The sequence below is a fragment of the Heteronotia binoei genome, chromosome 13 (assembly GCF_032191835.1).
Source record: "Heteronotia binoei isolate CCM8104 ecotype False Entrance Well chromosome 13, APGP_CSIRO_Hbin_v1, whole genome shotgun sequence".
Taxonomy (NCBI): Eukaryota; Metazoa; Chordata; class Lepidosauria; order Squamata; family Gekkonidae; genus Heteronotia; species Heteronotia binoei.
This window is the reverse complement of record NC_083235.1, coordinates 129,146-139,323: the sequence shown is the minus strand read 5'-3', so window position 1 is coordinate 139,323 and position 10,178 is coordinate 129,146. Positions and strand designations below refer to the sequence as shown.

General features: G+C 51.1%; 1 protein-coding gene across 2 annotated transcripts in view; it reads left to right on the top strand.

Annotated features, from left to right (window-relative positions):
• The first annotated feature begins 1,817 nt into the window (after positions 1 to 1,817).
• The window catches only part of LOC132581239 (ultra-long-chain fatty acid omega-hydroxylase), a 51,398-nt gene continuing 43,037 nt past the window's right edge, over positions 1,818 to 10,178 (top strand). For both annotated transcript variants that reach the window (XM_060252400.1, XM_060252399.1), the window contains exon 1: positions 1,818 to 1,885. The gene's annotated coding sequence lies outside the window, so the exon portion shown is untranslated. The remainder of the gene's footprint in view (positions 1,886 to 10,178) is intronic.

The following is a 10,178-nucleotide window of genomic DNA, read 5'->3' as shown; positions in this document are numbered from 1 at the left end:
CTCTGCCTGCCTTTGTGGGCCATTTTCCCCTGTTCCCAGAAGGAAGTCTGCTCTTTCCCTTTTGGCTTATTTACGGGTGACTTTTCTATCTTTTACTCTTCCCTAGCTATGGCGAACCTGGGCAGTATAATAAAAAGTAGAGACATCACCCTGCAAAGCGATGGTATTCCCAGTAGTAATGTATGGCAGTGAGAGCTGGACCATAAGGAAGGCTGAGCATAGAAGAATAGATGCTTTTGAGTTGTGGTGCTGAAGAAGAATCTTGAGAGTCCCTTGGACTGCAAGGAGATCCAATCAGTCAGTCCTAAGGGAAATTAACCCTGACTGTTCCCTGGAAGGTCAGAAGCTGAAGCTCAAATCCTTTGGCCACCCAATGAGAAGGGAGCACTCCCTGGAGAAGATCCTGATGCTGGGAAAGACAGAAGGCAAAAGAAGAAGGGGACAGCAAAAGATGAGATGTCTGGTCAGCGTTAATGATGCAACTAACAAGAATTTGAGCAGATTTCGGAGGATGGTGGAAGACAGGAGGGCCTGGCGTGACTTTGTCCATGGGGTCACAGAGAGTCGGACTCGACTGTGTGACTGAACAACAAAAGCTAGGACATTTCCTTTGGTTACTTGTTAGTCTGTAAGAAGGCATTAGCATTCTCTGAGCATATTCAGAGTTCAGGCCCCATTGTTGTAACTGTCACATGACTTTCATGACTCAAAGGCCTCTGACCACGGGAGCTGGGAGGACTCACGAAAACCTACTGTGGAGACACACCTTGGGCTTCACACTCCCCCCCCCCCCATTTAGTTATAAAGGTTTTTCGTCCTCCTAGCAAAAGACAGGTGAGAAGGGAGAAGTCAAATTGCTCCCGGCATCAGCATCAGCCCCAAAAGCTTTGGCCAAGCAAATGGCCATTCTGGCTGGAGAAAATGGAGTGGGCTGGAGGCCCCAGATGGGGGCTTGGGGTTGTGAGGGGGGGCTGGGCTGCCTTTCCCTGGGGGTTTCGGAAGTCATCAGGCAGGGAGGGGGGCATGCCGTCCTGGGGAGGGAGGAGGAGGAGGGGGTGTCCCTTGCTGCCAGCCCTCTCTTTGGGCTGGTGGCCAGGGCAGGGGGAGGGGGCAGGCCATTGGCCCCTAGGACTCTTCCTGGGTCCCTGAATGGCAGACCTACGCTTGATCTTCTGCCAGGAGCCTCACAAAAGAAGGGAGACAAGATTTCAGGTTTCTCATTGGAAGACAAGGACCACCCCCCCCCCTCCCGTGCCAAGGCCATGTACTCTCTTTTATTCTTTTTCACTGAGGCCAGCCACAGAACACAAGATGGCGTGGGAGCCTCCAGCTGCTCTTCAGCGGCTGGGGTTCAGAAAGGGGGGGGGCACATCTTGCAGGCCTGATCCGAAGTCCTGTGGGGCACCAGCAGCCTCCCTCTTGACGGATTGCAGTGGGGGTGGGAGGGGCTGGCAGGAGGCGGGGGGGGGGGGTGAGGGGAGCCCTGCAAGCCCTGGCAACTTCCCCGCTTGTAAACTCCTAGTTTGCCATTCCAAGTAACAGAAATTTGCATCCAATACACACATTAAGAAAAAAGCTAACAGAGTCGAAGGTCTGCAGTGTTGATGAAGCTGTGAGGAAGCCTCAGCGCGCACGAGGCTCCCTGTAGTCCTTCCGAGGTGGCTGCCTGCCTGCCTGCCTGCCGCCCCAGGCGGGGAGAGGGGAGGCGGCCCATTTGCAGCTAGCTCCGCGCCGGGGGGGGGGGGGGGGCGGCCAGCAGGGGGCAGACGCCTGCCACCTTTGCCCGCCAGGGGGCGTCCTCCGGGCCCGGCAGAGGCGCCAGGTGCTTCTGAGCTGGGAGGCAGCAGCCGCCAGCAGCGGAGCGCCAGCGGGCACGTCCGGGCAGGTAAGAAGACGGTGCCTGCCTGCCGGGTCTGGCGAAGGCTGCTGGCTCGGGCTCTGCGGCAGGACCTGAGGCCAGCAGCGCCCCCCACCCAACTCTGGCCTGGGGAGGGGAGGGGAGGGGAGAGAGCCGCTGGGCGGGGGGGGGGGCAGCAGCAGCGCCGGGCAGAAGACGTTGGGGGGCTCCAGCCGCCGCCTCCTCTTGGCGACCAGCCGCGGGGGGGGGGGCTGAGGGGCGCTCCTGGCCAAAGGGGAAATGCTCCCCCCAGCCCCGCGCGCCTTTCCGCAGCGCCACCGAAGTCAGCGAAGACCCCCCCCCCCGCCGCCGCCGCCGCCGCCGCGCCCGGGAAGGCACTTTGGCCCCTGCGCCCTTCATTCCGGGACCTGGGCTCGCCTCCTGGGACAGCTGCCTGCACGTGCCGGAAGCACCCGAAGGCTCGGCCTGGGGAGGGCGGAAATCTTGCGGGCTGCTCAACTCCTCCTGCTGGTTTCTGCTGCCCTCCGGTTCTTCTGGAATCATTTCTGCTCAAAGTCTCATCCTGCCTGAAGACCGAGCAGGCGCTGTTCTCTCTGGCACGAGGTGCGGCGCTCCCTTCCAGACTTCTGCAGGAGGTGTGCCAAGAGCCAGCAGAAAGCAGCTCCGGCCTCATTAGTATGTTCAGTTTGCGCAAGGAAAGAGCAAGACGCGTCATTAATATGCAAGCCGGGCTGTCTAGCAGGAGGGGCCCCAGCGGACTGTCTGTTGCATTTGCTCTATTGCTTTCTACTCCTCTAATTCCATGCTCTGCTTTCTTTGGCTTGTCAGGTCTGATAGGATCTGCACTCTTTCTTCTCAAGGAGTTCCAGGCCAGAACTCCATGGGAAGTACTTCTTCACCCAAAGGGTGATGAACACATGGAATTCACTGCCCCAGGAGGATTGGATAAACATCTGGAGCAGAGGTCCATCAGTGGCTTGGAACTCTGTCTGGGGCAGTGATGCTCTGTCTTCTTGGTGCTGGGGGGGCAACAGTGGGAGGGCTTCTAGCGTCCTGGCCCCACTGATGGACCTCCTGGTTTTTTTGGCCACTGTGCCACACAGAGTGTTGGACTGGAGAGGCCATTGGCCTGATCCAACATGGCTTCTCTTATGTGACACAGAGTGTTGGACTGGATGGGCCACTGGCCTGATCCAACATGGCTTCTCTTATGTTCTTATGTGACACAGAGTGTTGGACTGGATGGGCCACTGGCCTGATCCAACAGGGCTTCTCTTATGTTCTTCTGTGACACAGAGTGTTGGACTGGATGGGCCACTGGCCTGATCCAACAGGGCTTCTCTTATGTTCTTCTGTGACACAGAGTGTTGGACTGGATGGGGCATTGGCCTGACCCAGCATGGCTTCTCTTATGTTCTTATGGGCTGTCAGGGCAGGAGTTGCACACAAGTAACCAGACTATTGTGATTATTTTTTTAAAAAGTTTTATGAATTTTATTTCAGATTCAGTTAAATGATTCTGTGGCCAACACATTACGCAGTAAGAAAACAAGGAAGGCTAGTGAACACTCTTGGGGCTGCCTTTCTAGAGCAGCGTTTCCAGAGTCAAAGGCCCAAGCAGAGGTGTTCTCTGTGCTGCTGACACTTGCAATCCAAGCAAGCCATAGTTGAGGCCTTCAGTCAGCCAGTCAGTCAGTCTCTCTTCTCCTGGGCCTGGGCTGGATCATCATGTTTGGCCAGTCAGAACAGGTTCTCTGGAGAGAACTCCCTCACCATCTCTGGCTGCCTCCCTCCCATCACACAATCAAAGGCTCTCATGAGAAGTTGGCTGCCTTGGCCGGGAAGCTAAGAGCTTGGAGGACCAGGCCCATCAGCCTTCCCACTAACCCTGCAGAGGAGGCCAGGGGTGCTTTGCCTCACATTCCTGACCTGCAGTTCCAGGCCTGTGAGACGGCCGGTTAGACCTCCTCGTGCTCTTTGAAGGCAACGCTTCACCCCCTGCGGCCCCCCTGAGCCTTGGGGAGAGAGGAGCCAGCAGCACCACAGAACCGCAGGAATGCCCTGCCACCCCATCCTGCTGGCGCTTCCTGAAAAATGTAGGGGAATCAAAATGCAGCGATGAGTAATTTGAGCAGGCAGCCTTTCACACACAGGGGCCACCTTGGTGATTCTGGGGCCCAGAACCCCTGCGGGAGTATTGCCACCCCCGCCCCCCACACAAGCACACACACAGCTGTGCTTTGCTGCCTGGCTGAAGCTCTGCCCAAGGGCTGCCCTCTTCCCAGCAGCTGCTTCTTCCTGGCAGAGTTCCGGGCCTCAAAAGGATGTCCTGCAAAGCTTTTAGTTTGGGGCTACAATAGCATCTCCTCAGCACCCAGAGCTCAAGCGGTGCAGCTCTCCTTTGCCTTCTTTAGGAACTTTGTATTTCCTGCTTGGGGGTGGGCTGAAGAAAGGTTGCCCCCTCTGGGCTGGGAAGTACCTGGACGTTCAGCAGGTAGAATGCCCCAAAGCCTACTTTCTCCAGGGGAGCAGATCTCTGTAGTAATTCTTGGAGGCCTCCAGGCTTCACCTGGAGGTTGACAGCCCTCAGATGGAGGCGGCTCTGCTTGGTGGGGTGGTCAGAGACTGAGGGGGGGGGGAGAGGAAGCAGCAGGTCTTTCAGTCTGGAATCAAGCCAACTCTCACTCCTGCTGGAAGCACCAACGATATGGCGGACTGAGAGTTGTTTTGTGTTCAGGCTTGGTGGACTAATTATAAACACAGGATGATGATACAGATTTAGTGAATCACTGAAATGAGGGGGGTACCTGCTTGAAATCTATTCACCCCTCCCCCAAGTGCTCTCTGCTTGAATTGAAAAGCCAAGAAGCCTTCGTTTAAATTGTAAAAAAGGCCCGATGGGGCTCTTGCTTTTATTCCACTGGTAAGCCCCTCAGTTTGGGCCTCGTTTTATATCCAGCTGAATGAAATGGTGGCCTTTTGTATTATGTGCAGTCAATATATGTGAAGGTTTGCAGAACACAGAAGGTAAGTCCCTGCCCCAAAGAGCTTGCAATCTAAAATCTGAAAAAAGGCAGATGGCACACAGAGGCAACACGGGCAAATGCAAAAGAATGGATGCTAGAGCCAAAAATCCTAAATATAAGTATGCGTTGATGGGGTCTGACCAGGAGAGAGGAGTTGTGCTAGAGAACTCCCTGGTGTGACGGTGGTTCTTTAAAAGGCAAGTTCTATTCTGGGGATTCAAAACAAAGCAGCCAGTATCATATTGCCCCTTTATAAACTGATGGTGCGATCTGTGCTATACAACAGGGGTGGCCAACAGTAGCTCTCCAGATGTTTTTGCCTACAACTCCCATCAGCCCCAGCCAGCATGGTCAATGACTAGGGCTGATGGGAGTTGTAGGCAAAAACATCTGGAGAGTTACCGTTGGCCACCCCTGCTATACAATGTCCAAAATCCATATGTAGGGATGACCACAAGGTCTATTAGAACATGCATCTGTGAACATTAAAAGCTTCATTAGACTGCAGAAAAAGCAGACTGTGCTTGAAGCACCCAGATAAGTCCACAATTGTCAGATTTGCAGCTGCACTGTTTACTGAAGAGGAGAGAGACTTTCTGGATGGAGACATTAAGCACCCTGTTGCCATTCAGCCTGAACAAGGAGAAGATAGATGGTCTTGCACTTTCTGAGGTAATAGCTGAGTCATTTCCATTCACTGTAAGATGCTCTTTGCCTCCTATCCTAAGAGGCTGCGGGTGATGCAACTTCAGTCCAGGTATAGTAACCACCTGATGCTGGGGACGGCCTCCTCTTCCCCCGCCTTCTTTGTAGCTGACAGCATAAATAGGGACAAGATTGGTGGCTGCTGGATGCATTTGGCTGCCTGTGTGTGGCTGGACACACCACTGGGTGGAGCCGGACCCTTGCCTGGCTTATAGAGGTAAAAATAATATTCCTTTTGTAAATGTAATTGGCTCATTAATATTTTCAGAATTATGAACAGTAATTTTCTTTTATATGTTAGAAGACCACTAACACCCAACCCTCAGGATAGTTAACTTTGATGGTCCTAATTAACAGTGAAGGGAGATAGTCCTTGTAACAAATTATAAATCTGGATTATCTGAGGAATTTCAATTAGTTTAATTAATAATCTTTTGGGGGGGATTTTTGCATTTTGTGTGTGTGTGTGTGCTCCTGGAAGTCATGGTGAGCTCTGATGCCTGACCCCTCCTGGGAGCCTGGAGGATATTCAGGGAGGTGGCTGAGTAAAGCCTGCCCTGCCCTCCCAACTGCTGGTATTCCCTGGCTGGAGGTCTCCCCTCCAAGTTTTTGCCAGAGTCAGCCCTGCTGAGCTTCCGAGATCTGATGAGATCACTGCCTTGCAGCTGGGCCATCCAGGTCAGGGCAATATTCTTAATAACCAGGCCGGCAGCCACATAAAGAGGGTTTAAAAGGGGACTGCATATTTTTAAAAAGCTATCATGAAGGTAGAATGCCAGCAGAGGGGTGGGGGCTTTCCAGTGTTTTACATTGAGTGTCACATGTATGACTTTCTGCCCACAGGACAGAAGTCTTGGGTGTGTGCTCGATGCAAGGAGCTCCTGGTCCTCAGGGAACGAGTTCGTACCCTTGAGGCCGAGGTGACTGCCCTGGAGAAGCAGAGACAGTCAGTTAGGCACTCGGAGAAGACTCTCAGGGGTGTATTAGATGAGCCCCGCTCTGAACGTGGCAGCCCCGCTGCTGCCAGGGAGCGTGAGGGTCGAGAGGGAACAGGGCACCGAGCTGAGGATAAGGGGAATGCGCCCTCAGAAGGGACCTCTTCTTCGGTTGGTGAGCGGGTATCCTTTCACGCCAAGGAACCATCCCTGGGCGGGGAGAGAGGGAGGGTCTTGGTAGCTGGTGATTCAATCCTTAGGCAAGTAGACAGCTGGGTGGCAAAACCGCGTACTGATCGTATGGTGACTTGCCTGCTTGGTGCGAAGGTAGCGGCCATTATGCGTGTTGTAGATAGGCTGATAGACAGTGCTGGGGAGGAGCTAGTGGTCGTGGTGCATGTTGGCACCAATGATGTGGGGAAATGCAGTCGTGAGGTCCTGGAGAAAAATTTAGGCTGCTAGGCGGGAGACTTAAGGCCAGGACCTCCAAGATAGCCTTCTCAGAAGTGCTACCTGTTCCACGTGCAGGGCTGGAGAGACAGGCACAAATTAGAAGTCTCAATGTGTGGATGAGACGATGGTGCAATGAGGAAGGGTTTAAGTTTGTTAGGCACTGGGATGCTTTCTGGAACAAGCGGGAGCTGTACAAAAAAGATGGTCTCCACTTGTCCCCAGATGAAACCAGGCTGCTGGCACTTAAAATCAAAAAGGTGGCAGAGCAGTTTTTAAGCTAAATCTAGGGGGAAAGCCGGCAGGAGATGAAATGTCTCTGGTTCGGGAAGACTCATCTCAAAGAGATGAAGGGTTACCTGATACTTTTCTACCGGGTAATGGAATAGAGTTGTCCACTGAGATGGTGACGAACAGAATGGACTGCCTGCCAGAGTCTCGAGGCGGCAGGAGGAAGGGGGCGGGCCTAGCTTGCCTGGGAAATTATAGATGTTTGTACGCAAATGCTAGAAGTCTTCGAAGTAAAATTGGTGAGTTGGAATGTTTAGTGTTGGGGGAAAACATAGACATTGTGGGAATTTCAGAAACTTGGTGGAATGAGGAGAATCAGTGGGACACGGTGATTCCTGGATATAAGTTATACCGGAAAGATAGGGAGGGAAGGGTTGGAGGTGGGGTGGCTCTGTATGTCAGAGAGGGCATACGGTCCAGTAAGACTGAGGTCAGAGAATTGGACTCCCTTATAGAAATGCTTTGGGTTGAAGAGGACCCAAAAGGCAATTTAATAATGGGAGTTTGTTATCGCCCACCAAATCAAAAGACAGAGGACGACTATAATATGATGGAAGGCTTAAAGTTGGTGGCTAGATGAAAAAACTGTGTCGTCATAGGTGATTTTAACTACCCGCAGATTGATTGGGTCAATATGTGTTCTGGTCGAGAGAAAGAGACTGAGTTTCTAGATGCTTAGTGCAGAATGCTGCAGCACGGCTGTTAATGAGGCTGCCACGATGGGAGCACATTCAGCCAGTGCTGAGAGAGCTGCACTGGTTGCCTGTTGTGTTCCGAGTTCACTTCAAGGTGTTAGTATTAAACTTTAAAGCCCTTTATGGTCAGGGACCTGTCTATCTGCGGGACCGCCTTTCCCCATATATCCCCCAGAGAGCACTGCAATCAGGGACAAAAATTTGCTGTCCGCCCCTGGGCCAAAAGAAGCCAGGTTGTGTGTAACAAGATCCAGGGCTTTCTCGGTGGCAGCACCAGAACTTTGGAACACCCTCCCAGAAGCCATAAGGGCCCTGCGGGATTTGTCTGTGTTCCGCAGGGCCTGTAAGACCGAATTGTTTCAGCAGGCTTTAATTGAAAAAGGGCTGCCACCGGACATCATATAGAATTCTGGTGATCACAGTCGAGAATTCAATACCGCTTATATTGTGCTGAAGCAGCGCCAGAGAATGGTTTTAAAATTGAAATAAGTAAATTATGGCTTTATATGTTTTACTGGAATTGATTGTATCATATAATGTTGTGAGCCGCCCTGAGTCCGCTTGCGGAGAGGGCAGGATATAAATTGAACGTAATAAATAAATAATACATAAATAGATGCTCTCAATGACTGTGCTATGGAGCAGATGGTCACAGAACCTACCAGGGGTGGGGCGATCCTGGATTTGGTCCTAAGGAATGCCCAAGACCTGGTGAGAGATGTAAAAGTGATCGCACCACTTGGGAGCAGTGACCATAACGTTATTGATTTCACTATTTGTATAAATAGGGAGTTGCCCCAAAAGACCGGCACAACCACGTTTAACTTTAAAAGGGGTAAATTCTCTGAGATGCGGAGGCATATGAAGAGGAAACTGAAAGGAAAGGTAAATACGGTCAAAACCCTTGGGGAAGCTTGGAGGCTATTTAAAACTACAATCTTAGAAGCACAGATAAAATATATACCACAAGTTAGGAAAGGTACAAACAGGTATAAGAGAAGGCCTGCATGGTTAACAAACAAAGTAATGGAAGCTGTAAAAGGTAAGAAGGACTCCTTTAAGCAGTGGAAAGCTAGTCCAAGTGAGATTAATAAAAGGGAACACAGGCAATGGCAAATCAAATGTAAGACTGTGATCAGGCAGGCAAAAAGGGACTACGAGGAGCATATTGCAAAAAACATAAAGACCAACAATAAAAATTTCTTCAAATATATTAGAAGCAGGAAACCAGCCAGGGAGGCAGTGGGGCCCTTGGATGACTAAAGTGTCAAAGGATTACTGAAGGAGGATAGGGAAATGGCTGAGAAGCTAAATGAATTTTTTGCCTCCGTCTTCACTGTGGAAGATGAGAAGTGTTTACCTGCTCTGGAACCACTTCTATTGGAAGGGGTGTTGAAAAACCTGAGCCAGATTGAGGTGACAAGAGAGGAGGTTCTACGATTGATGGATGAATTAAAAACTAATAAGTCACCAGGTCCGGATGGCATACATCCAAGAGTTCTGAAAGAACTCAAAGTTCGATGAAATTGCTGAGCAGAAAGGTTAAAACAGATAAAAGGAAGTACTTCTTCACCCAAAGGGTGATTAACATGTGGAATTCACTGCCACAGGAGGTGGTGGCGGCCACAAGTATAGCCACCTTCAAGAGGGGTTTAGATAAAAATATGGAGCACAGGTCCATCAGTGGCTATTAGCCACAGTGTATGTGTGTATATAAATTTTTTTGCCACTGTGTGACACAGAGTGTTGGACTTGATGGGCCGTTGGCCTGATCCAACATGGCTTCTCTTAAGTTCTTATGTTCTTATGTTTAAAGTTGAACTTGTGGATCTTCTGACAAAAATATGTAATCTTTCATTGACATCTGCCTCTGTTCCTGAGGACTGGAAGGTAGCAAATGTCACCCCCATCTTTGAAAGGGGTTCCAGAGGAGATCCAGATAACTACAGGCCAGTCAGCCTGACTTCAATACCGGGAAAGTTGGTAGAAACCATTATCAAGGACAGAATAAGTAGGCACATCGATGAACACGAGTTATTGAGGAAGACTCAGCTTGGGTACTGTAAGGGAAGATGAGGTTCAATGTGGTCAAGTGCAAAGTAATGCACATTGGGGCCAAGAATCCCAGCAACAAATACAAGTTGATGGGGTGTGAACTGGCAGAGACTGACCAAGAGAGAGATCTTGGGGTTGTGGTAGATAACTAACTGAAAATGTC